Genomic DNA, 27,359 nt, shown 5'->3' on the forward strand with positions numbered 1-27,359 from the left:
GGATGTCTGTGGTCTTAATCATCTCCAAACCTTTTATTCAATGCATATAGCAAAGGCTGGCATTCCCTTCGACTACGTGCTTGGGATCAGAAATGGTCTAGGCCGTGGAATGTTCCAGGCTTTGGATACTTGCATATCCATAATGAGATGTCTTGAGATTGAGGCTGGTGTAGACATAAAGTTGGTTCATCTGTTTCATGTCGTTCTTATGCATAGACTAAAAGCAACAGTACTTGCCTGTGACATAGGGTATGTATATGGAATGCTCCACTTGTGGCCAGATGTGAGTGCTCTTAAAGGCTATGCTTTAGAAAATCTTGGATTTTAGGTTTTTTGGAGTAGGGAATTGCCAATCTGTAGTACTATTCCTTTTCTTTTTATTTATTATTATTATTTTTTTTTAATGAGACTTCAAGAAGTTGTAGAGTGTCCAAAGTTACCTATCAGGCAGTGGTCAGGATCTGTCCTGCATTGACTTAAGAATCTGTGTACGTCACAATTTGGTCTTGCCAATTGTGTGGTATGGGGTGTGTGTATGTGGTATGTGTGCTGGTGCCTTAAGAAGTGAATTCCCAAGAGCTGGAGTTAATGTGATTATGGGTCATCCACCATGACTGGGATTTGAACCTGCCTGCAACAACAATATACTCTTAACCACTGAGTTGTCTCTCCAGCCCATGCTTTGCCAGTTTTTGTTTTTTTATGGAACTAGGCCTTGAACCCAGGACCCTATGAATGCTAGGTAAGCACGGTACCATTGAGCTACACCCACAGCCCTCTGCTTGGCTGCTGGGTTGTACAGACTCCAGCATGACATCATAAGACTAATTGAGGAGGAGCCCTGCCTTCTTGAAAGTGTGTTAGAAGTGATTTCTAGAGATATTTGACATGGACAGTTTTGCAGAACTAGCTCAGTTAATGGTTCCCAAGTTGGAGTGGAAAGTTGTGAAAGGACATGACAGAGTGGAAAATAGTTCCCAAGGCCGTGTGTGTGTGTGTGTGTGTGTGTGTGTGTGTGTGTGTGTGTGTGTGTGTGTGTGTGTGTGTGTGTGTGTGTGTGTGTGTGTGTGTGTGTGTGTGTGTGTGTTTTCCTTTGATTCCAGTAAATGTTAACAATTCCTTCCTAGACTCTCGGGGTATAGGCTGTGTGGGCGGGCCTTCACTTTTACATGTCACCCACCTGAGGTGCAAGAAAGGACCCATGGCCAGGCGGTGGTGGCGCACGCCTTTAATCCCAGCACTCAGGAGGCAGAGGCAGGCGGATCTCTGTGAGTTCCAGGCCAGCCTGGTCTACAAAGTGAGTTCCAGGAAAGGCACAAAACTACACAGAGAAACTCTTGAAAAAACAAAAAAGAAAGGACCCGTGATCTCATACATGAGTCTTAGTGACCCTTCCTCTGGTTTCAGGATCCAGGCATGTGAGAAGAAGCCCCACACCCTGGCAGCACACCGGTCAGATTGACCAACGGTCCTGACACTGATCCCAGGACTTCCCTATTTTCTCCGAGGTGGCCTCTTCCCAAGGACAGGGCTGAAGTTAGTGGCCACCAGTGAGTGAAATCCTGGGAAGGAGAAATTAGACAGGAGCAACACGGGCCAGGAGACCCCTTGCCTTTTTGCTTCCAAATCACAAAGCCATGAAAGTCCTTGTCCCGTTTCACCATTGAGGAGGTGCCTCCCCTCACTCCCTCCAAAGTGACTCCCACCAATAATAAGCGAGGTTGTTCGTATTCACGACTGATAATAAATAATACTCCAAGGTATTAGAAATGCAAAGTGACAGTAAAGCTGGCTCCTATCTTCTGACACCTAATTTGAAGAAAGGAGCATTTATAACATCATCCTGTTTGAACATGCTTTACAGAGTGAAAACCTGAAACTTTTATCAAAGCAGGAGTGTGTTTTCTTTATTCCACAACACAGGCAGTGCCTGCTTTTTTACCGGTGAAACCAGCTGTGGCCCATCCGCAGGCAGCAGCCACATGCAGGTAGCTTTTAAAGTGTGATGGGGGGTTTCCCTTCTCTTTGACCTGATGTCCATAAGTAAAGATTTTAGGACACAGAAAACCTTGAGCACTGACAGAGGGGCCCTCCCCCCAGGCAAATGACTGTCTTGAGTATGCTTGCTGGTGCATTCCTCAGCCTCGCCTCCTCAGGGGTCCCCAGGGCATCCCCAAAAATCTGACCTGGCTCTTTGCACATATCTCTTCTCCATAAATCACTCCCCACTCCAGGTTCCTTGAGCTTTAAGAGGACTCAAGCTATCTTTGTAGAAAGGTGTGACCTGGCCCAGAAGGTGAAGAACGAGAGACGTAATAACAGGCCTTCCTAGGATCCGCAGGCAGTGGAAGTATGACTGGCTGCCTCAGTAAATAAAATGTTCTGAGTTCAGCTCCTCTGCAAGCCCAAGAGAAGAAGCCTAGAAGCAGATGCACCTAGAACTTCATGGTGCCCACAATTTTGGGAGAAACAGTTTGGAGCTGAACTTGGTGATGCCATTTTTGGGATGCCGGAGCCGGAGCCAGGCTGGGACTCAGAAATCATCCAGGGTCCCAGAGCCAACCTGAACTGGACTCTGTAGTGGGTTTGGTTACAGCTTTGGCCCATGTGAACTTGGAGGCTTCCGAGGGGCCTAGCTTCCCGGAGCCTGTTTCTTTTTCTGGAAATAATTAGAGTCACATTTCTCATCTCCTGGGTTCCTGGGAGAATCAAATGACAGACTATGTGCAGGCACCTCCTACACTCCAAGGTGCTCTAAAAAGAAAAGGCATTATTCGCTAATGAAGATGAATCTCGGTTCACAAATTCAGTTCTACGGACTCAGGGATGAATTTCTGTCCACACTGTATCATCAGCTGACTTTCTATTTCAAGCACTATCTAGGGCTGCTGGACTTAGCAAATAAAAATACCAGACACTTAGTGCAAGAGCATCCCGTATCGTATTTGACAACTTTACCTCCTCCATCTAGGCCACTAAGGAATCTCCAGAAAGAATGACCTCCTTCTAGGACGCAGTTCTAGGGACTTCAGCAGTGTTCAATCAGCCACCAAAAATAGATGGAAAACAAACTCAAATTAATAGTTCCAAATGTGTTCCAGCCATAATTAAAATGTTTTCTTTTTACCACACACTTAACTATATCAGACGGAGTGGTATCTCCTCCCAGGCTTTATTCTACATCTGTAACTTGGGGATGGGCATACTGAAGACATGAAATAAGACTATATTTTATCTTATTTTTCAGTAAGACATACTTATAAAATGACTGTGATGCCAAGGAAAGGCAGATATCTGTCTCATTTGAGAAAGATCTCTTACTGAAAAGTAAGTGCTCAATTAATGCGTTGGCTTTTTGGTTTTTTTGTTTGTTTGTTTGTTTTTGTTTTGTTTTGTTTTGTTTTGTCTTGCTTCTTTTTAAAGGTAGTTTTGGTGGCCTGGAGCCACTCAGTAGAATTTTAGGATTCTGCATCAGTCAGCTGCCTTTGCAAGAGAAGAGCTCCTGTCAGTAATCGAAGCTGATCAAACCCTTCCTCCCTGCATTACTGTGGTCCTCCTGCTTTGCTGTGGCTTACACTTCACTGGAATAGATGTCTAGGTGGAACTAAGGGGCTGGCCCCAAAAAGTGCACCTGGGAAGGAGCTGGAGGCTGCACACAATGCTTGTTCTTCAGCAAACAGGGGAGTGTTTGTAACCGGACTCCCCATGGTGACATTTGGCGTCATTTCCAACTAATGACATCTTTGCAAGAGCCCTGCAGAGCTTGTCTGCTGACTCTCCCAAGTTATGATCACCCGGAGACCCAGCTTCATGGGATCTGGAAAGTGAATTAGCAGGTTGCCGCTCCCCGAAGGTGCAGGGTGGGTGTGATGTTCAGAGAGAGGATGGGAGCGCCGCCTCCTCCTGCACCTTTCCAGGACCTTTCACGCTTGGCTTGCCGTGTGCGATCTCTCTCTCTCCTAATTAACCTTTCTGCTTTTTCTTCAAAAGGCGGTCATTTTTGCTCACATTGACATGCCGCCTTGAGTGTAGAAAGGTCAAACTGCCTTTGTGCAAATCCCAGCTCAGCCACTTACCAGCTGTGTGACCTTCCACCAGTTACTTAATCTCTGAACTCCAGTTTCCTCATCAGTTCAGTGCAGATCATCACAGCACATAAATACCCGACTGGGAGGGTCGGGTGAGAAATACGCCCAAGTGTTTCTGCAGCACCCGGCACATACGGGCTCGGTAAACAAGTTGCTGATGCTGTTTCTGGAATAAAAGGACGGTAAGGCCATGGAAAGGCAGAAATCTGTCCCATTTGAGAAAGAAGGCAGGCAAAGAGTCCCCATGAAAGTCACAGTCCATCTTCTAATAAAGAAATCCAGCCAGGACCTCAGTTCCGGTCCCTGACCCACTGACCGACGACGACGACACTGTATTTCTCTAGCTTGTGTCATGCGCTAGCTTCTGCTGTGGTCACAGCCTCTGTGCCAAGGCTCCGAGCTTCCTTGCATAGCCAATGCAGTCATGCCCCATGCCTCATATACTCCCCCTTGTGGCAGGATTTTCAAAGGCAAGGAGTGTAATTGTGTGTCTGTGTGTGCACACACCCACATGCTTGTGCACGTACAGAATAAGCACAGTGCAAAAGGCCATCTTCTGCTCTGACAGAGTTGAGGGAGAGAAGCTACCGACGAGATGTTTCTGCTCTGAGAAAGTCATGGTTGTTACAATTTTAACAGAGCTGGTTGGGAACCACCAGTGAAGCAAATAGGTTCTGATAAGAACTCCAAATCTTGCACTTGAGGTACACACATATGCACAGGTGCCGTGCAAACACATTTACATTCTCACCTATCCAGAGATGTGTGTACCAACACTAACTAGTGCTACATTAGAGTCTATCACTTGGGGCTCAACAACTGTGTAGACAAAGCTGGAACGAAGGAGCAGTTCTGATAGTTCCTGAACTGGGAAAGGAAACTGACGGTGAGTCTTGATGATGGAATAAGAGAATGCCGCAGAATTCTGAGGTCTGGAGAGTGCACAGGCAGCTGTTGGGGTGGTGAGGGCATAGCTATATGACATGAACAGCGTGCCATAGCGCATACATGTGGTCTCTGACTGAGGAGGCTGAGGGGTCAGGCGTAGTGTTCAGGAACTGGAGTTCTTGGGTAAGAGACACCCAGATCCTACCCAACAAGTTCTCTCTTAGGGGATTTTAGAAGGGAGGAGCCAAATGGAGGTGACAAGGTGTTCTCTTGTCAGCTTTTTGAAATCCCGCTTCTAATAGGAACCAACAGATGGTTATCAGTTCTCTGTGCTCAGAGATGTAGGAATAAGTAAGTGGTGTGTGTGTGTGTGTGTGTGTGTGTGTGTGTGTGTGTGTGTGTGTGTAAGAGAGAGTGGAGGGAGGGGGAGAAATGCTGGCTTTAAATTTTAATTGGTCTGCAATGAAAGATTTAACTGTTTAAAAAGCACACCGCTCTCGGTCCCAGACCACAGCTCACGTGCTGATGTGGGATGCTGGGGTGTAGTGAAGAAAGACGTGGAGAGAAGCAGCTTCCCAATGGATCCTGTGAGGGGCTGTGCCCTTGGGAACCAGCCTAAATCAGGATTCAGGTCCAGCTCTTGGGCTGTCCCATCCTTTCAGTGGGAAGGTTAACCTCTGCCCTCCTTACTGGAAGGAGAATCCTATCATCGAAACAGATGGTCAGAGAAGAGAATGCCCGGGCTGAGAGTTTACACTTGCTCAGCTTCACAACATGGCTGTTGAGGGCGCTGCTGTAAGTACCAGGAAGACGGCAACATGGAGATGCCCTGAGGAAGCGTGGGTTGTCAGTCTGTCCTCTCCACATATGTGGCAGGCCTAGGTGAGGCTGACACTCGTCCTTCCTTGGTCCCCGTGGCTCTCCTAGATCCAGCACAGTGCCTGATATTGAAGGGAGCTTAGTAAACATTGGTCAGATTTTTCCACGAGCATTTTCAGGAAAGCTGTAGCTCCTCAGTTCCCACGGGCCTGATGCATCTGTGAGCTGCCTCTTGAGTGTAACGCTGAACTTGAGCAGTGAACTGGGCTGCACCGTGCCCTTGGCACTGTGCCCTCTGAAGCTGCCCACCCCTGCCTTTGGGGTCCTAGTGGCGCCGCCCTCCCGAGGAATTAGAACGGTGTCTGCTTTGCTTATGGTTCGTTCACCCGTGATTCTAGAAGAGTCCTGGGAGCATCAGAATACAGTCGGTATTTGTTGGGGGACTGGATGAATGTTACAGTTTGCCTTTTCTTTCATCCTAACTATCAAGTTCAAGAATAGAGGCAGGAGTTATCCTGTGAGCGACACCTGCCCGTCCACTGGAAATGGCGCTGAGCTGGGCTGCATGGAGTCTCTGTTCACATTCCATTGCGGCTGAGGTTATGGGAAAGAGGCGATGGAGCCGTTGATGATGACGAAGATGGTGGCTGGAACAACCACAGTGTCTGTCTTGCACACTGTTAAACTCCATATGCATTGCCTTGACGCCTTCCAGCTATTCTGGAATATAGATATTGCGTTTTCCATTGTATAGAAACAAGACCAGAAATTGTCTTAGCTCAATGTAGTATAAAAGAATGGGTGGAGACTGGGTGCCTTGTATGTGTGTGTGGGGGTGGGGTGGGGGGTGAGTAATGCATGTGTGCACACATACTATGCATGTGGAGGCCCGTGGCTGGCACTGGATGTCTTTAGGATTCAGCAAGACTACCTGGCCACCAAGCCATGGGCATCCCCTCTGGAGGCCCGTGGCTGGCACTGCGTGTCTTTAGGATTCAGCAAGACTACCTAGCCACCAAGCCATGGGCATCCCCCTCTGTCTACTTTCTCAGTACTGGAGGCACACACTACTGTACCTGGATTTTGACATGGGTACTGGCTATCCGAACTCAGGTTCTCATGCTTATATGCTTACTGAGTCAGCTCTTCAGGCTCTAGATTATGTATCATACACAAGTATTTTGCTTCCCACCCTTCTGGAGGCTGGGGTAAGATCGGGGGCGCCAGCACAGTTTGGCCTGGTGAAGGTCTCCTCCTGGCCTATATACCAGCATGTTGTCCCACGTCTCCTTAAGTTCTCAGGGCCCGCCTTCGGAGGTCCTGAGGACATCGTGAGTGCTCTAGTCTCCTGACTTCATCTAATCACCAGAGCTCTCACCCCTAAATTCCGTCCTATGGGACATCTGTATTGCCGCTGTCTGATTTTTGTTGGAAACACAAACATTCGGTCCCTAGTTGAGGGGTGAACCCATATGACCAAGGCTGCCTAGTGAGCCTGGCATCGGGGTACGGTTTGACTCAGATCTATTTAACTGCCCCATACCCCCTCTCTTACTCTGTACCATGCTGGGGAGTATCAGACCAAGCACTGAGGGAGGCCCAGGGGGTCCATAAAAGCAGCCAAAGAGAACCAAATTATAGGGAGTCTATTATGGTTGATCTTAAAAGCCTCATAATGGCCTTATTTTCTCCCAGACTTTGAAAGCCAGTGATTTACCATGGCTCCCTGCACGGAGAGATGTCCAGCCAGCCAGTCCTCCCTACCTGTGTCCTAGGCCCCCCCAATCCTGGCCCAGCAGAGATGCAGGAAGGGGCGGTCACTGTTCCCTTTACTTCTCTGAGAAACAAGAATATGAGCCTTTGGGGTTTTTTTTCCCCCCAGGTGGGTCATGGGCGTCTAGCCAAAAATCCTTTCAATTAATGGACTGGGAACAGCACCCATGAAGAAAATTAGAAGCAGATAAGGAAGGAGGGTCATGGCGCTCAGCAGGCGCGTGGGGAATCGTTCTTGGATTGTGCTGATGACTTCCCAGTGTTTTCCTAACGTGAGAATCAGTCAGCAGGGGCCTGGGTTTTTTTTATGAGGGAGGAACCTCTTCCAGACAGCTATGTCCTCAACAGCCCCTGTAAATCCCTACACCCCCACTTCCAGTGAGAACAGTGCACTCTCCAGAGTCACCGTGTCAAAGCCTGTTTAGCTGTTTCTTACTTATCAGCCCCAACCCTAACATTAGTTCATGCTTGGAATATGAAGCCATTTCATATTTATTCTTGTTATATCTGGCAGGGAGCCTTGGAAAAAATAAAAGAGTCCCGTGATGGTGCTGTTCAGTGCTTATATCTTTATGGTGCCTTGAATTGATTTGACAGAGCAATCACAGGCACAAGTGAGTGCAACCTCTTCCCCCTGCAGCAGGCTGGGAAGGTCGGACACACAGCTGACTTCTCCCAGTTCTGCCCTGAGTGCGCATGCGCTGGCTTAGCCAGTTTACAGAAACAGACCACGCGTAGTAGCCCTGTAGAGTTACCGGAAGGCCAGTGCTGAGTGCGAGCCTCCGAAAAGAGTGTGGGTGGCTGCAGAGCCAAGAGGGTTGGCTTTCCCTGTAGAGCTTTCTAGAAGCTGAGTGAGTCTCCCTCCCCCAGAGGGCACTGAAGACTCCTAATAGGACCTTCATAAGGCCACGGAGATTTGCAGGCTTTCACCCGGTAACCTGGTCTGCCTAGAAACCGAAGTTCATATCCTGTGTGCTTCAGATAGGCTGAAAGGGTTTTAATGAAAGGTTTGTCGACTTGGAATGATGTGAAAAGTCGCCTGTATGTAGACACACGTGGTTTCCTGGAACAGGATTTTAGAAGGTGCACCAGTGGTTCTTTGACCCTCAGTGAGCTTAAGAATGAACGAACAAAGGCAGATTTCCCAAATGTACACCTGTGCTTGGAGGTCTGAGGCAATTTTAAGTGAGGTTCAGACTGGTGTCCCGTTTTCTAGACATGGGCTGGTTTGGATGTGGTTCAGGCCTGCATGTGAGTAGCCTTTGCATTTTTTCACAGGTATTGGGGTGGGGGGGATTCACCAAAGCCTCTAAGAAAACACAAGTCAGGTTTTTGATAGGTAGGATGCCTTAGGTGAGTGGTACTACAGGTTCTGTGTCTGGATGACAGAGTCCGGGGATGATTTAAAAAAACAAAAGACTACAGTTAGGGAAATGCATGACCCAAGGAAGACAACCACGAAGGGTCTAGACCTCATCCTCCTTTGCCCAGGCAATATTTCTAAACTGGACCCTTGGTTCTTTCTCGTGCCTTCTCCTAGCTGTCTGCTGCCCACTCCCCAGGCTCAGAGCATTTGACTCGGCCACCCTCGCACACGCAGTGGTTCCCTGTGGCCACCATATCCCGTCCACACTCCTCGCAGCTGGCTTTCAGGCCGTCTTCCACCTGACATCGTCACCACCATTTTCCCAATTCTAAAACTCCTCTCCCGCTAGACCCTTCCTTCCAGCATTCCCTGTGACTCCTCAGGTTCCCCGTGCAGCTCAGCCTCACTCCTTTTCCGTGGCCTAACCTCTGGACCCCTGGCTTCCTAGTCCTCTTCAGTGCCAGTGCCTTCCCCACAGGCTGCAACTGCTGTTGGCGGTCCCCGCCCGTGTCTCCATCCTCCAGAGCATCGCTGTACTGCTGCCTTGCAGTTCTGCGTGCCAGGAGAAGGGGAGGAGGGCCACTTTTGGTTAGGCAGCACCTCATTTGGCACCAGTAAGCCGAAGCCGGGAGAGGAGCTCCAGCCAGACGTCCAAAACTTCCCTTTTGGCTTGTTGAAACTGTTGACGAAATTCGATAAGTTTGGGATTAATCACTGAAAAACGAGTGTGATAAACCCTGGGATTCCAGAGATGTTTAACTCCTTGGTCCTCACCCCTGCATGGGTTATCACAACCAAGACTTGTCCATTTTTCACAGTTTATGAGGTTTATCTCGGACCTGTCTGAGATGCTGAGAGGATCATGAAATTGCTCTGTGTCGAGTCCATTTTGAGTTTCCATTCCCACTCTGAGAACAAGTTGGACCGTTCCTCTGTAAACACTTAAGGAGCAGAAAAAACAGACAAGAGCAGATGATTTCTGAACCTCTCCATCACCCGTCACGTGGTGTTTTTTATCTAATCTTTTTATTGGTGAGACTGAACTTGAAAGGTGGAGACTTATCTCCTCATTTCAAGCAAGAAGAAAAGTCTATTTTAAGTGGTTTAGTTGGGAAAGGTGTCTGGAGACGAATATGTAGTGATGGTTCCAGAGGCTTATATTTCCTGGGGATAAAGCAAAGGAGACAGAGGTTTGAAAAAGCAAGCGACAGAGGAGAGCCGGATGTGAACGGGTTTCTCCTGAAGGGTCATCTGAGATTTTTTTTCCCATGTCTTTCTCGTCATACAGTCATTTAAAAAAAAAAAAATCAGCCAAGCACTTGGATAAATGCAACGGAGGCTGAGATGCGAAAAGTTCTGCGTGCTTGTGAGAGAGCATTTTCCCCCCAGTTGAATGGGATTATTTACGTCCCTCTGACATATCACAACTAGCTAACAAATAGGATGACAGAATAATGAACTTCTTATCAGTGTGGAATTCCCTAGAAAAGGTTTCCGAAGCAACTCCAATGACAGATTGGCAGGAGACATTACTCAAGAGTAGTTTAGAACCTAGCGTTCTAACATGAAATAAAGACTTGGCTTCAAGATCAGATTCTTGGGACTGCGATTATGCCGCTCAGCCTATCTGTCTTTATCGGGTGCTTCTTGGATGCTCAGGATGGTGATAACAGGTCTTTCTGCTCAGGACTGTAGCTGGTGGTGATTCCCAGCCATTCTTTTGTGAGTTCCATGCGCCGCCATGCGTGCCGGAGTTTGTCATGCTCCACTCTGACTCATAGCTCGGAGTTCTGGTGCCATTGAGTTTTTCTTCCTACTTCTTACCTAAGTTTTTGTTGCAATGGCCTCTAGAATGATGAACATTTTCTGTGATTCTTTCATTGTTTTTCTCTTTGTGTGAGTCTGAATTGCAGGCTGAAGCATTTATGTGTGAGGAGAATATGCCAGTTCAGCAATGGTCATAGGTAGAACTTTCATGGGTTTTGTGGGTTCTCAACTAATTTTCTAAAAGGCAAAGCCTAAAGATGGTTCAGAATTCCTAGTCCTGGGACAGCCAGGTAATAGAGCTGGCACTTCTGTAACTAAGGTAATGTACCATATACTCAGGCCACCTAGACTTGACATCTCCCTCTTCAGTGGCTCTGCCACCTTTGGTCACTTGCTTGCTGTCTGTGTCTCATTGACCTCATCTGTAGAACTGAATAATACTAAACTTAGTGTTTTGAGAATTAAATGGAAGAGTACGTGGATTCCTACATGCCTGGCCCCTCTGCAGCTCTCTGTAAGTTCTGCTGTTCCTACCTGCTGAGAAACACTCCATGTTAGTATTTCCTTTCCAGAAACCTCTGGAGATAGCTTCTAACTCAGCACTGACCACCGCATGTGTGGAACACTGTTTTTACAAATGATAGAGGACACATGATGTTTATTCTTTTCAAAGAGGGAAGGGAGCATGGGGGTGGTGAGATGAAGAATCACAAGGGCCATACAGGCTCTTTCACTTCCTTCGCTGTTTCTCCTGACTCCAAGTCATTAGCTGCAAGGTTAGCTAGATCAAGAGCAGCAGCTGAGTGCGTGAAACCTTGTGGGTCCCGTTTTGCATGGATCTGCAAACTCCCAGCTGGGTGTCTACCTAGGATACCTGGAACCACGGGGCCTGCCCTTTGTGGTGCAGCCAGGACTACATTTGTGAGAGTCTGTAGACGCACACCCTTTGTCCACACTCCTGGGGTTTAATAGTGCCTCCTTTTCAGGAACACCCTCCCCAACATCATACATCATACATACATCAAGGACATTGTCCAAAGTTTGTGGGAGGCTGAAGGAGGAAGTCCACTGGTGGGTGGTGCGAGTTACATGCCTCAAATGAGATTTATCAGCCATAAACCAACATTCTGGTCTACATCTGCCTGATACCTATTGGCCCAGAACTTGAAAGGGGATGAGAGTAAGATGACTTATCACATAGCACTCCTGAGGTATCCATATCAGGCTCTTTGCTGGAAGGTTTCGGTTGATGCAACTACTTTATGAAATGGAGATGCTGCTGTTGTTGTTGTTGGGAGGTTTCAGTTGGTGAAACTACTTTATGGAGATGATATTGTTGTTGATGTTGATGATGGTGATTATGATTCATTAGCCCAGAAAACCAGACTAAAAAATGAAGGGCCATGATGAAAAGTATCTGCCTAAACTAGAACTAGAGGCCTCACATTCTCTCCAGAGGTGCTCAAACAGGGAATTTTACCCAGGATTTCCTGATGGCTCAGTAAAACATAGTTGGCCAGCCTACCTCCCAGAGGGTTTGTTTTAATTTATCCTGAGTGAACCCAGAGAATGTGCATTTCCGTTAAGTTCCCAGGTGTTGCTGATGCCATGCGTCTAGCAGCCAACACAGACCCTCCCCCATCCTCAGGCTGCCCAATGGCCATTTCACAGTTCCAGTCTTCAGAGTTCAGGACTAGACTGGAGTAGTATCCAATTTTGATGCAAAACATTAGAACTAGCAAGTAAACCTACTTGGAATATTAATTAAAATATTTACCGTTTTCCCTAAAAGAAAAAAATCTACATATAGGTGTTGTGTGGGTATTGTTGTTCATGTCCTAAGACAAAAAAAAAAAAATCAAGGAAAGGTTGAATGAATATGTCATGTTAAGTGATGGAGAAATTCCACCACTGGTTCCCACTAGCCCCAGGGTCCCAAACTCTGCCCATGGAGTATGAAAAACTACTTGCATCCTGTCCTTAAGTGAGGGGACTAGGAAGGACCTCAGAACTCAAGTTTGAGCCTGAAATGATATGGTTGACCTTTTCTAGTCTTTGGACATTTTAATCTAGAGCCAGTCTAGATGATTTTTCTGTTGAAGAATTCTTTTATCGTTTATTGGAATGTAAAATCGGTGCACAAACGTTAAAGAATAAATGGGGAACCTGAACAGAGTTGCAAAGTTGCAAGCCACTGCTTACACCTGCCACCGCTTGCTCCTTGCTCCCCTCCCCCAAAAAGGCTACCCTGCCTTTTGGACCAAAAAAACCTCTCCTCTCAGTTGGCTAACAGACCAGTGACAAAATTCCTGCAACAGTTTTCTGTCACATAACGCTGAAGCCACCCCTCTATCCTGAGTGGTTCCGACAATTTGTTACCAAGAACTGGCCCCTTTACCTTATTTTTAATTTTAATTTTTATTATTTTTAATTTACCTTGTTATTGATTTCTGTTGATGAGTATTGGGGGTGGGGCACACGCAGTCCATGGTGTACAAGTGGAGGTCAGAGTGCAGCTTTCAGGAGTCACTTCTTTCTTTCCATCGTGTGGATCTGGGGGAATTGAAGTCAGGCGGCCGGGCTTGGTGACAGGTACCCCCACGTTCTGAGCCGTCTCGCTAGCCCCAATTCACCTGCCTTTCAGTATGAACCATCAAGAGGGCGGGAGAAGGAGACAGGGAGAGAGCAGTTGGCTCCGAATCTGGAAAAAATGGAGACGGACACCCCTGCTCCCCTTAGAATAAATGCCAAAGTTAGGACCAAAGCGGGATAAAGAGGGCAAACCTGGGGATTCCGGAAGTATGATTCCTGTGAATACCACTGTGACGGCGGGTTGGAATTCCACACTACGCTTCTGCAGGCTTTCTCTTCCACCAGCCCTTCCAGCAGAGCTGGGAGTTTGGGTGGACCCCAAACAGAGGAGAGATGGTTCTGGTCTCTCTGACCCAGGTCCACTGAGGTCTCTTGGAATGTACCCACTCTCCTTTCTCTAAGCTCCTCTAGGAAAAGGAGTGTGTGTGTGTGTGTGTGTGTGTGTGTGTGTGTGTGTGTGTGTTCATGTGTGTGTGTGTGGGTGCATATGTGCATTTGGAGGCCAGAGGACATCGAGACAGGGTTTCTCTGCGTAGTTTTGCGCCTTTCCTGGAGCTCACTTGGTAGCCCAGGCTGGCCTCGAACTCACAGCGATCCGCCTGGCTCTGCCTCCCGAGTGCTGGGATTAAAGGCGTGCGCCACCACCGCCCGGCTCGAAAAAGGATTTTTGAAAAGACATTTACAAGGCCACATAGTGTGACTGACTTTCTCGGGTGCATCGTGGATCTTTCCCCATTCCCAATAGCATTCTAATTGGGAGGTAGGGATCATTTCTCAACCTCTTTTCCGGGCCATTTTTCATTTCCCTCGGATCCTTTTTTTCCCCTTTCCCTAGCAGGGCCTGGTTCCCACTAGACCCAGAGTCCCAAACTCTGCCCATGGAGTATGAAAAACTACTTGTCTTTAAGTGAGGGGACTAGGAAGGACCGCAGAACTCACGTTTGACCCTGAAATGATATGGTTGACCTTCACTTAGAGCCATTGTTCTCTTTAGGAGAATGCTCCTCTCTCCATTTTCATTCCATCAAGGGGCCTCTGAGCCCAGTTCATCCCAGATCATGGTGTGAACTCTCAGGACCAGCTTCCATGCACCGTGCATGATTGGGAGAGTGTGGGTGTTGACCAAGGGGAAGGGGCTGGCATTGTGCTACATCCATGTAAACTACTAAGCAGAAAGTTAAAGGCCACTGACTGGAGTAGACAGAGGGGATTTTGTGTCAGTGAGGGAGGTGGTCTCCCTCTTAACCATGATTCCCTGAGAGTTCTCTGACCTTCATGGCTCTAAGAAAGTCTGGCTCACAGGAAGAACCTACAGCACCCAAAGGTCCCATGCTTGGTAAACCATGAGCTGGAATCTGCTATACACCACACCGACGACCCTGATCAGATTACCCATCTCATGAGGTACCTAAGGCTTACTTGTTTCTTCATCAAAGCCAAGACCATCAAACACTGCTTACCCACAACCCTCACCATCAAGAGCACTGCTTCCCATTACTCCTTCTGGGGTCTGGATGGAGTAGCTTTATACCAAACCACTGACCAGCCCGAGGGAGCATGATCCTGTACACTTGGCCACTGAAACCCTGACCAGCCCGAAGGAGCATGATCCTGTACACTTGGCCACTGAGACACCCACTGTTGCACTGTTCATTAGGGGAGTTTGGATAAGATGGTTTTCTGGGGAATCTAGATTCTGCATTTTGGGGAAAGCAAGCAGTGGTGTCATGAGGGGGTTTGACACTGCATAAAGGCTCTGTGGCTATCTAGGCAGGCCTGGGGTCACTGAGACTCATAGATTACTTCTTACATGGGTTTGGGTTCTAAACATCTAGAAAGAATACTTTATTGATCTTCATTTCGATTGAAACTTTAGCCCATTTATTTCCTTTGCCTTTCCCTTGTCCACTGGAAAAAAGTCATGTTAACGTCACCTGTTGTGAAATGGGAAAGAATAGTTGCCCCTTAGATGTCGCCCTGTTGACTGTAACCTAGAGAAATCCTGCGCCTGTTGAGAAGGGACAGCAGGCTGGGCTCCGGAAGGCTGGGCTTGTAGACCTGGTGTCTTGTGTTTCTTCTCCCTCTGTCTGAGAGGGCAGTGGCCTTCCTTTAGGAGAGAAGCCTGCCGGCAACAAAAGTCTTGTCATGTGTTCCTCTGCCCCAGCTGCCACCAGCCACCCTGACTTCTGGGAGTTTTGTGGAGCTTCTGCTCTGGGCCTGGGCTGGACCAGCTGCTGGGTGTATGCATTAATGGGTTCAGTATGGGATGTTTGACAGTCATCAGCTGGACCTTGTGGGTGGGAGGATGATGAGGTAACTTCAGGTCAGTCAGAAGGAGCACGAATGAACGGTAGTGGCAGGAAGTGCCTCCCAGCACAACCCTTCTCTGTGCTCTCCAACTCCATGAGAAAAGGGAGGCACAGGCATCAGCTCGCTGCTGGACATTGTATTAGAGCTGGGCTGTGTACAGAGATGGAAGGTGCCATCTTGGTGCTGTATTGCTAGGTAAGCAATTAGACCAGAATTGGGAGGGAGTAAGCCACTGTTGAAGATCACATGATTCAGTTTCACGGGAACCCTTCTCATCTGAGAATGAGAATCATTTATTTGAAAATGTGTCAAATGGATCCTCTCAGGAAAAGAGCTCTCTTGATACTGATGGTTCTCAACGTTCTGACAGTAGATGAGTGACGATTTCCTCCATCACCTAACACAGTTCAAACCACTTTCCTTCATCACTTAATCATGGAGAGCCCAGGGAAGACACACTAGGTTTTGTAGTCACTGTGCAAACCATGACTATGCTATTACAATTAGAAGTAGATAGGGCATGTAAATGTATATTAAAAACCATGTAATTAATTATGTAATTTGATAACAGAATTCAAATCATGTCTATCCTGTTAGATAATCTAAGTTTCTGATTTCTCCCAGTATTATTCTCCATTGCGCGCAGCGCGCGCACACACACACACACACACACACACACACACAGCCTTAGCAGCTCCTTTGTGTATGGCTTTCTGCTGTGAGTACAGGAAATCTCTGTTTGCCTTTTCTTTTTTAAAAGATTATGTCTTTTAGTTTTGAGATTATAATAAATTGCATCATTTCTCCCTTCCCTCCCTCTAAACTCACCCGTATAACCATATATCCGTTTGCTATTTGACTGTGTCGGTTTGCTTGATTGCTCTGTAAAGAGCTAGAGGTGTGGGGTGTGTGCTGGATGAATGGTATGGGTAGAGAGAGACTCCTGAGTTGGATTGGCTTGAATCTTGCCTCTGTTCCCTACTAACGATGTGAACCTTAGGCAAGATACTAGATTATTGCCGTAGTTCCCTCACAGAAATATAAGGCTAATAATAGCTTCTAATTGCATTGGCTTTAAAAAGCTGGGCAATGGTGGTACATGCTTTTAATTCTTGCACTTGGGAGGCAGAGGAAGACGGATCTCTGAGTTCAAGGCTAGCCTGGTTTACAGAGTGAGTTCCAGGACACCCAGGCTACCCAAAGAAACCCTGTCCACTAAAACAAAAACAAACAAACAAAAAAAGCATTAAATAAGACAGGAAGTCCCTCCTTTCTCCGTAGAAGATATGCTCCAAGACCACCAATGGATGACTGGAATTGCAGGTCAGCCTGAACTCTATCTACTAGAGTGGTGTTAGATTTCGGCTTTGGTTTTTGCACCTATAATAAAGTTCCACTTTGAAATTGGGCACAGAGCTGTTGGTGTAGATAAGTAGTAGAGAGGCCTTGGGTTTGATCCTTACCACCACAAAATAACAATAGCAACAACCTCCCCCAAGATTGGATAGGATACATTAAGCACAATAAGATTAATTACTGTAACTATTAAAATACAGATTAACTATAACAACATATTGTAATAAAGTCCTACAAGTGTGATCTCTCTGTCATAATCTCCTGTTCTGTATAAATGGGGTGTTAATGCACAGTTAGATTACTATGTAAGGGTTACTTGAACTCAGCACTATGATGCTATGACAGGTAATCTTATATCCAAGAAGGCTGCTGAAGGACAGGTAGCATATACAGTCTGGGTTCACCGAACCAAGAGATAATCGGCATCCTGGATGTGACACAGCAGGATGGTGTGAGATTTTGTTGTGCTAATCAAGACAGAATGCAATTTAAAACTTAGAAATTTTATCTTTCTGGAATTTTCCATTTACTATTTTCAGTCAGTGGCAGCAGCAGACAACTGAAACTGTGAAAAGTAAATCTGTGGCTAAAGAGAGATTACTGAACTTGCAAAGTAGAATGCCTGATTCGGGTGAGAGTTTAAGCAACATTAGATTTCTTCAAAGTCATCCTTTAGTATCCATGAGAGATTGATTCAAAGATTCCCCATAGACCCCAAAGGTCACCAATGCTTGTGTAAAATAGCATGGTATTTGTAGCCAACCTATGCATGGTTTCCCATGTATTTTAAAATCCTCTCTAGATGGTGTAGAATAGCAAATACCACATAAATGTGTAAAAGTAGTTGTTAAATTGTATTTTAGGGTATAGTGATAAGAATGAAAACCTGTATATGTTTAGTCAAATTCTTTCTTCGAAGATTTTCCACCCAATTCATTGGTTGCATGGTCAGTTCTGTAGCCCACTGATGTGGAGAGCCAACTGTATTCAAGTAATAGTCTTATTACCTGTGTATCTCAGTGTCTCCTCCAAGCCTGCTGAGAGGGTCTTATCCATCCATCTACAACTGTTTAAATTGCCTCCTCCCCAACAGTAAAGGGTGCCGTTTACTCTGTTCCTTAAAGTCTTGAGTCTCACAATCCATGGATCCTATACTCTTCTAGGAGCTACCCAAGCTTCCTACTCTAGTGCTTCTGGGACAAAAGTATTTGTAAGCTGTCTGGTGAGTCCTTCTGTTGCCATGGCCTCATCACAGCCAGAATCCTAGTTCCCACTTTCTCCTCCGCATCCTCCCCAGCCTCTGGGTGACCCAGAATTCTAACCAACTCTAGAAACCATCAGTTGGTTGCTGCTAGAAACTGACATGCTGTAGGTCATCTGCGTTGCATTTGTTTGTTGATGTTGTAACAATGAGAGAAATCCAAGGACTTAACCAGAATGAGGGAAAGGAGGGATTGTGCCCATGAGTCTCTGTTGTTGACTCTGTAAACAGCTGCCTAAGAACAAGGTGATGGATTTCTGTGTAAGCATTGCTTTGTCTTTTTTTTTTTTCCCTGTCCACCTTTCATCATTAAGTCAGGATATTTTAACTGGTTACCTAGAGAATGTGTGGGCAAACAAGACCTCTTTTCACACATCCTGATGAGGATGTCACTCACAGGAGAGTAAAGTGCCTTTCAGCACAGGTGTAGGGACAGCTGAGCCCGCAAGGAGAGACTAACCTCGAAGCAAGCATTTTGTGGCATGGTTTCAGTTTCCTGATGCCCAGCTCACATCTGTGTGGGAGTCACAGTTTAGGGATGGGGGGTGGGGGTGGGAGCACTCTGAAAAGCAAATCTGTGATCCTCGAGGGTGAACCCCTGTTCAGGACCTGCAGATGTAAGGACAAATGTATCAGAGATGTTCTTCCCACCCCAGGAGTCCACAACAAGAGATGGAGCCCCGGTTGGACCCACTTACACCAGCTTCTCAGTAACTCACCCAGAGAGCCTGGCCACTCTGCCCTTGATGCCGGCACTGGTTTCCTTAGCCTCTTAGGTGGAGAAGAAAGGTGTGGTCTCAGTTTGAGAGGCAAGATAAACCCCTTCACTGTCACACTCCAGCTAGAACTATTTTCATCTAGGACCTAGGAGAGCTGGCCAAGGATGTTTCCCAACTCTCAAACACCCACTTACCCAGGCCGGGAGCTGCACTGTGTCACCTCTCAATAAATACAGCTCTTTGAAGCTCATGCCCAACTTCAGGGTCAAGGCTCTGCTTGAAAAGGGCCTTGGCTGGTAACCACTGGCATTTTCTGTACAAAAGGCCTGCACACAAAAATACCAATGTCCCTTCCTTGTTCAATAATCCTGGGAGGCAGAGACCACAAAATGCATTCTAAGGGTTGGCAGTTCACTCCAGCGGCATTTTTCAAACCGTGTCCTTCGAAACCTTGACATTCCACAGAACAGGCTAGGGATTGAGTAGGTGGTGGGGACAGCAGGAAAATAGGACATACAGACAACAGACCCCTCATCATCCCACCGCCACCACCGCCACTCTGGGTTGAAGGCTTCTGCTCGCTTGTTCTTGATGCTGTGGTTCTGCATAGTTCTTTGTTTAACAAAAGGGTTCATTACTCCCACAATGAGTCTGAAGACCATGGCTGGTTTTGTGGCTCTAGCCTCATGATTCAAGCTATAATTATATTTACAGGGAAAAATAAATAAAAACCTATTTGCCAATCCAGCTAATTAGTCCTTGCATAAAGTGAAAATGAACCTCAGGAGAATTCCACAGGATTCTGCAGCATAACCCCCTACTAAGGGTGTAGTGGAGGATCCTTGAATCTGTCCCCAAGCCCCCTACTCCTAACTCATAGAGGTGCCTTGCACTGTAAATGAGTTCTCACCCCCTGCTCCCCCCACAACCCTCCCACCTTCTCACCCCCAGTCTCCATGGCTGGAACAGGAAGAAATGCAAAAGGCTTTGTCAGCCCCTACAGAGTGTCACAGTAAAATGTGGTGTTCTCTCTCTCTCTCTCTCTCTCTCTCTCTCTCTCTCTCTCTCTCTCTCTCCCCTTCCCTCCCTCCCTCCCTCCATCCTTCCCTCTTTCCCTCCCCCCCCCCCGTGTATGTGTGTGTGTGTGTGTGTGTGTGTGTGTGTGTGTGTTTCCTATAAGGAGCAACCTCTCAACCATAGATAGCATGGTGACCCAGAAAGTGAGCAATGAGCAAGTCCAATAGCAAATGCATTGGCTTGGAGCCAACAGGTAAAATGTGTGTTTTCAGGAAATTCTTAAAAAAAAAAAAAAAGCCTAAAAGGAGGCCCTGCTTGCACACAGAATTTTTTTTATTTATTTATTATGTATACAGTGTTCTGCCTACATGAATGCCTGCAGGCTGGAAGAGGGCACCAGATCTCATAGATGGTTGTGAGCCACCATGTGGGGGCTGGGAATTGAACTCAGGACCTCTGGAACTATCTTTCCAGCCCCCGGCACACAGAATTCTTATATGAGCTCTTTATATTACTATTTATCTTGCTTTTAAATGAAAATAATATTAATAATATAACAGCAACAACAATAGAGTGCTTGCCTCACCAGAAGGCTGTTGGGCCCTGAAAGTCTGCAGTGTGTCACTCACCCTCTCTAGCCCTCAGGCTCCTGGCCAGACGCTGATGGGATCTGCCAGCTCGTAGTCACCAGAGCAGTGTGCACCAGAGGAGTGTGCACCAGAGAGCAGTGTGCACCAGAGAGCAGTGTGCACCAGAGAGCAGTGTGCACCAGAGCAGTGTGCACCAGAGAGCAGTGTGCACCAGAGCAGTGTGCACCAGAGAGCAGTGTGCACCAGAGCAGTGTGCACCAGAGAGCAGTGTGCGCCAGAGCAGTGTGTGGTTTAGAGGACAGCTGTTTTCACGTGGTTAGGAACAGGCAGGGGGTCCACTCTAAGAAAGGAGCTTTCTCCTGTAGGTCACTGAGCAACTCCTGAAAACTGAGAAGGATTCGTGAGACTCAAGTAAAGCTCAGGAGAGAAGGCCAGGCCTTTTCCTGCTTTTCCCAGGAGGCTCTCACTGCACCCCATTTCCCAGGACCAGCTGCTGGAAGAGAATGGTCAAAGTGAGCAGCCACAGTTTCTGGTCCCAGTGACTCAGCATGGGCTTCTGGAGAGCTATAATGAGTGTATCGCTCACCCGGGGCAGTGGGCACTGCCCCCTCGGTGGCCAGGCCTATGACTCCCTGTGTGCCCGTGGAGAATTCAGACTCTTCCTCTCACCACATCTGGCTCTTGAGCCTAGTGCTGTTAGCTCTAAGATGGGGATGTGACAGTTTTATACTCTAGTGGCCTTTATGAAACCCACGGTTTAGTCCTTGCACATAGTAACCATTCACAGAAATGTTAGTTTACGTAGCTATTCTTGTTGGAAGCAACCCCACCCTACCTGAGAGTATCTTATTGTGGCAACTGGCAGCTGTGTGGTGCTGGATGACTCCCTCTACCTCTCTGAAGCTTCCAGTTCCCTTTTCACGGAATGCAGAGGCAGCAGATGGTGGGAAGGAGTGTAAATATGTTTTTAGCCAGGGGCCAGTGCTCACTCTGGGAGACAGGCGCAGCTGTGGACATAGTTCCAATGCATTCTGCTGGGAGAACCTGCTTTGGCCTCTGCTCTTCCCTAAGGCCTCCTCAAAATGTGTCCCCACAGGCAGTTTGGGTAGTCAGCTGAGAGACATCGGTATTGACCCACCTGACAGAGACGGTTCCTCCCCAGATCCCTCCCTCTGCATCTTCTTCTGCGTGACAGACACTCTCTTGGCTCTTGGCTAGATGTAAAAGTCAGCTGAGACTTGTCACCCCTCACATTCCCCCTTCTTAGTGTCCCAAGGAGGGAGAAAAACGTGACACGTCCCACTAGACACTTGCTGCAAGCGTCCCTACTGCCTTCCTAGTGGGTCACTGCTCCTGCGTTGACAGGGACATCGGATTTAAAGTTTTAGCTCTCATTGTGTAACCAGAGTTGGAAAGGCAAAAGCCTGGGCTCCAGCAGACTCCTCAGGTTAGGCTCAGCCATTCAGCTCCAATACTCCAGTTAAAGACAGGCGGAATGTTGAAAAAACAAAAGAGGAAAAATAGTCGGTATGAGCATGCTGAGAAGAGGAACAGATAAAGGGGACCAGTGACCCTCAAGTCTGGCTGGGCAGTGGTGGCACACACCTTTAATCCCAGCACTCACTCGGGAGGCAGAGCCAGGTGGATCTCTGTGAGTTCGAAGCCAGCCTGGTCTACAGAGCGAGATCCAGGACAGGCACCAAAGCTACACAGAGACCCCAAGTCTGGCTTTCAGGACACTGAAATGAGTTTTAAGTAGGGGAAGAACCTGGGCAAGGGGTTAAGCACAATTAAGCAGCCCCAATCAAGATGTGGTCCTGCCCATCATTGTCACAGTTCTTGGTCCCAGGAAGTCTTTATCCTTGTCATTGTTTGATGGGATCCATCTAGTTTCTGCAAGATCCTTTCTGCTACAGACTGTGGTCTCACCATCATGGGTGATTGCTCTCATGTTGGGAGTGGAGTGTCTGTCTACTCGGGTCTATTGATCTGGGACTCTACGGAGACTCAAGAGGAAAGGTGAAGACCAGTCACTTCTCTGTAGCTTTGGCTAAAGGAGACAGACAGACACAAAATGGAGGCAGAGATGTCAGATTCTCACCTGCTCTTACTTACCTTCTGGGCCCAAGTGAGGAGCCACTGCTCTTTGGAAAAGACAGCTTTTAGGGCCAGTTTTGGATACATTCATGAAATTACTTTTAGGGCTGCAGGTAATGATGAAAGTTGGTGGATGAAGGATGAAGACCTTGAGCAGGAAGGAAATCAAGAGTGCTTCCTAGAACTGAGACATTGAAAACAAGTCAGAAAGCACCTAGCCTAAAAGGAAAAACTTTCCATGAACAGCTTGAACTCAGGGCTGGAGACTTTTGCCCGGTCCTACCCTCAACCTCTTGCACTCTTCCCTGGCTTCCTAAAGGAGAAGAGATGAAATTGTGACCCCAGATGTTTTCCAAGACTACAACTGCCAAGGTCACAGGACCGACATCCTGACGCACCTGAATTGGAAACCTGACTCATGTGCTCTGCTGGTCTGTGGTCGGCTTATCAGCTGAGATCAGCCCCGATCCCATCTTCAGCAGAAATGAATCAAGCATCTACCAGCAGGGTGTGAAAACAGGGCACTTGTGAGGACCTTTAAACAATGGGAAAGGTGGCATGGAGAGGTTCTGATGTATATTCACATCCCATCCCATCCCATCCCATCCCATCCCATCCCATCCCATCCCATCCCATCCATCCCATCCCATCCCATCCCATCCCATCCCACACACACACACACACACATACACACACACACACACACACACACACACACACACACACACACACACGGCCAGCTCAGTGACTCTAATGTGTCAGCCATGCATTTATTCTTAGAAGTAATGGATAAAAGGGATCTCAGAGGACATTCCACCTGACCTCTCATTTCTTAGGAAAAAAATAGAACTTGAGCTTGGGGCAAGTGTAGGATTTGTTTAGGGTCTAGCTCTGGCATCTGACAACCTTGGGATCCGACTCCGGCTCTCAGTGGTTGGCTTTTCAGCCTCCTTTCTGCTTTTCTCCCAGGTTCCTGTAGCTACAGGGACAGGAGCTGTGACTTCCTTTTCTGTGTCCTTTGCTCACAATGCTCTAAAGTCAGGCCGAGTATCCCCTATCCACAGTGCTTGAGATGGGAAATGGGATTTGTAATGGAGGCATATTTTGGAATTTCTGCATATGCATAGTGAGATGTCTTGGGTCAGGGCCTGAGTATATAAAGATATAATTCACTTATACCTTTATATGCACCTTATGCACGTAGGCTGAAGGAATTTTTAGTAGTGTTTTAGTGTACCTGCGTTTTGAGCCCAGGCCACCGTGGGAACTCCAGTGTGGAATTTCCCACTGTGGTATCACACTGGTACTTGGTGCCTTCCAGACTGGGAGGTTTCAAGCCTTGAGTTTAGGGGTTCAAGCTGAAGTGGAAGGCGGCTTTTTCTGTCTTTGCTTCTTCTCAGATATGCCCAGCTCTGTTAGGATGCAGCACCTCACACCCAGAATGCCTGGCGCTAGAGCAGAAGCAGAAAGTTAGCTGAGAATTGTTACCCCTCAGCGTCCCCCCCACACAACACACACTGTCCCAGGGCGGGAGGCGAGTTCGCAAAGCCCACCGAAGACTCGCTGGAAGGCCACGCTACTGTCCTAGCAGGGTTTGTAATTCTGTCTGGTTCAAGAAGGACTTGGGCTGGTTCCTTCCTCCTGCAGTTATTTTTACTCCCCATAGAGTTTGTTTTGGAAAGCCAATTTTTTAAAAGTTTTCCTTGCTAACAAGAGTTTTGTAAGATTTTTTAGACCAAAACCAACAACAACAAAAGATCATTTCTTAAAGATACATACTTAGGTTATTCATTCATGCCTGGATTTGCTCGCCTTCCCGGCTTTGTCAAAGGGCCATTCTTCCTCTCGGTTTTGCAAAGCTTTCCTGTTTTCAGGGGAGCTTTCTAATAAAACCCCTGAATGCAGCGGTGTGTCTTGGCAGCCTCCTGGGGTCAGGACTGTGGAGATGTAAATGTCTATTCGTTTGGAGAGCAGGAGTTTGCTCCAGCAGGATTTATTCACCCAAAGACGTGCAGAAAAGTTTGCTCAAGTGAACAGTGAGGGCAAACAGCTGGCAGCTGGAGGTAGGGAGAGTCCTGGGGAGGTTCCTGGAGGAGTCCCTGCTTTTCTGGGAGGCCCATTCCAGAAAGGCCTGCCGGCCCTGCTCTGTTCTTGCTGGCCTAAGGATTATCCAGATGATTGTGTTCTGGCCTGGCTACAGGACGCGTGCGCGGCTTTCCGTTCAACATGTCCTCACCTAGACAGCATGTGGGTCGCAGGGTACCTTAGTTGTGCCTGTAAATACGAGGTTGAAAGTTTGCTTCAAGTGAGATTTTCTGTCTCCTCACAGCCTGCTCTAGGTCACTGTGTTCCTGGAGTCCTTTCGAGGGAGTGTTCAGAAAGCCAAGACACACCTCCCCTTCTGTGCCAAGGAGATGGGGAGTCCTGGGAAAGGGCTGAGGATAAGACTCAAAGTTCTGGATCTTTCCCCACCAATCCAGCATGACGGGCAAACTCATCCTGGTCACCCCAACCTTTGAAACCAGAATGTGGTCCTTTCAAACACAGAGAATGTATGGTGCACATTGTGTACCCGTGTCATTGAGAAAGAAAGGGGTTAGTAGGAGTGTAGCAAGCATCCATATTTGCCTAGGACTGAAAGATTGTTCAGGACACAGGGATTTTCATCCCCAGTAAAGTTCCAGACAAAATGGTCACTTTAGGGACATCAGCCTTCCTGACATCTTAACATGGGCATCACACCCAATGAACTTCCTGCTAGAGTCTGGCTATTGAGATGACTATTCTAATAAGAGGAGTGAGTACAAAGCATGTTCCTCAAAAGATAACACCTTGAAGCCCTGGACTGATTCATTCTGCCTCAGCTCAATATATATAGGAAGAAAACTCCCAGAAATAGAATCAGGAGCCTTTGGGAAAAAAAGTTAATAACCCCCTACAATCACCACCAAAAGGGAAAATTAAAAATAAGTACCTAGATATGGTGTATTTTTTTAAAATCGCATTTATCTCTTTAGTCTGCAACTAGAAGCGTCCTCTATCATGGATAGGCTGCCACCATGTGGCCGTGAGCAGGCATGTGGGAAAGTAGAAGAAAACAGATGAGAATCGCCTCGGGGCAACAATCTATAGGGGAGACATACGGGTGAGCACAGTGCTTGCGCAGAGAAGACTCGGTTGTATTATCAAGGGCTGGCCTTCCTCTACGGACCAGGTTAGTGAATGTGCTCCTCTGCATGCCTCATTCCTACAGAATTCAACCCCTGAGCCCTAAACGTTACGATTGCCACAAGTTCCCAGCTAAGGAAGCAGGGACCGAGGCTAAGGTCCTCTTTCACGGTGACCTGGCACAGAGCTAGGATTTCAAACCTGAGTAGGCTGGTCCTACAAGCCCTCGGCCTCCACTTGGCAGACCAGAGGGAGAAATCAGCACGAACAGAAAAAGGTCAAATGGAATGGCTGGGAGGAGCAAGCTCTTCTGCAGGAAGTAAGCCTGACTAACTTACAGATGCATCAGGAGGGCCAGGATCCAAGGTGGTAGAATCCAGAGCAGAGAGGGAGAGCCGGGATCCTCCGCAGAAGTGAAGAGCGAGGGAGGAGACAGGTTGTGCAACTTCCAGTGAAGTGTGAGTAGGAATCCAAGAACAACTAGAGACCGGTGGGTCAGTGGCCGATGGACCATGTGTAAGAGTCTACCCCTTACCATGTGCTCAGAGAGTTTTCCCTTTGTGACTGTGTCTTCATTACAACGAGTACCAGTATGACCATTGACTAAACTCTTTGGGAGTGTTGTGTTCATTTGTGGAAGCCCCGTGAGCTCTGTTCTGTTTCATATACAAGGAAACCATCACAGAGAGGTGGCCACCATAATAAAGGGGTGGTCACGGGTTGAACCCATGTCTTTCCGACCACCCCATCCTTACTGCTGAAGGGACACAGAATTGTTTTGGTGAGAAAAGCCATACTCCAGGCTCGTCAGCAAGAGTCTAACAAGCAGTGAGAAAAGGGCAGCCCAAGGACATAGGGGAGCAACCGTCTTCATGTTGGTGATCTGGCTGACATCTGCATCTGCATCGGAGGTCTTCTTCTCCAGCCAGGGATGGTGGCATCGGCCTGTAATTAGAGAAGTTACAGGTAGGAACCAGAGGATAACAAGTTCAAGGCTTAGCTTTAATACAGAGTGAGTTCAAGGTCAGCGTGGACAACATAGTGAGATACTGTCTCAAAAACAAAACGCGAAATGAAGTGAGGCCTGGGATATGCTAACAGAATATTGTATTATTTCTAGAATATAGACTAGTAGAGCCCTTGTCTAGTATGCATTCGGCCCTAAACTCTATCCACAGTATTAGAAAACAACAGAAAAGGAAGAGATGGACCGGAGAGACGGTGGTTAAGAGCATTTGTTGTTCTTGCAGAAGACCCAGGTTCACCTCCCAGCATCCCCCACATGGTGGCTCAAGCCATCCATAACTCTAGTGTCAAAGGATCAGATGCCTTCTTCTGTCCCTTAAGGCACCAGGCACACACGGTACACATGCGTACATATAGGGAAAAACATATACATAAAATAGAATAAATATGTAAAAAGAAAAGAAACTCTTCCTCTCTTGCCAGCCGTGTGGACTAGGAGCCAGCCTTTAGTCTCCACGGAGAGGATTGGGATGGAGAGGATTGGGATGGAGAGGATTGGGATGGAGAGGATTGGGATGGAGA

At 47.4% G+C, this 27,359-nt stretch overlaps 1 protein-coding gene across 1 annotated transcript in view; it reads left to right on the forward strand.

The window, feature by feature from the left end:
* The window catches only part of Slit3 (slit guidance ligand 3), a 603,162-nt gene that overhangs the window by 270,818 nt on the left and 304,985 nt on the right, over positions 1-27,359 (forward strand). The window lies entirely within an intron of this gene.

The sequence above is a fragment of the Peromyscus leucopus genome, chromosome 8b, assembly GCF_004664715.2.
Source record: "Peromyscus leucopus breed LL Stock chromosome 8b, UCI_PerLeu_2.1, whole genome shotgun sequence".
In the NCBI taxonomy this organism is placed as follows: Eukaryota; Metazoa; Chordata; class Mammalia; order Rodentia; family Cricetidae; genus Peromyscus; species Peromyscus leucopus.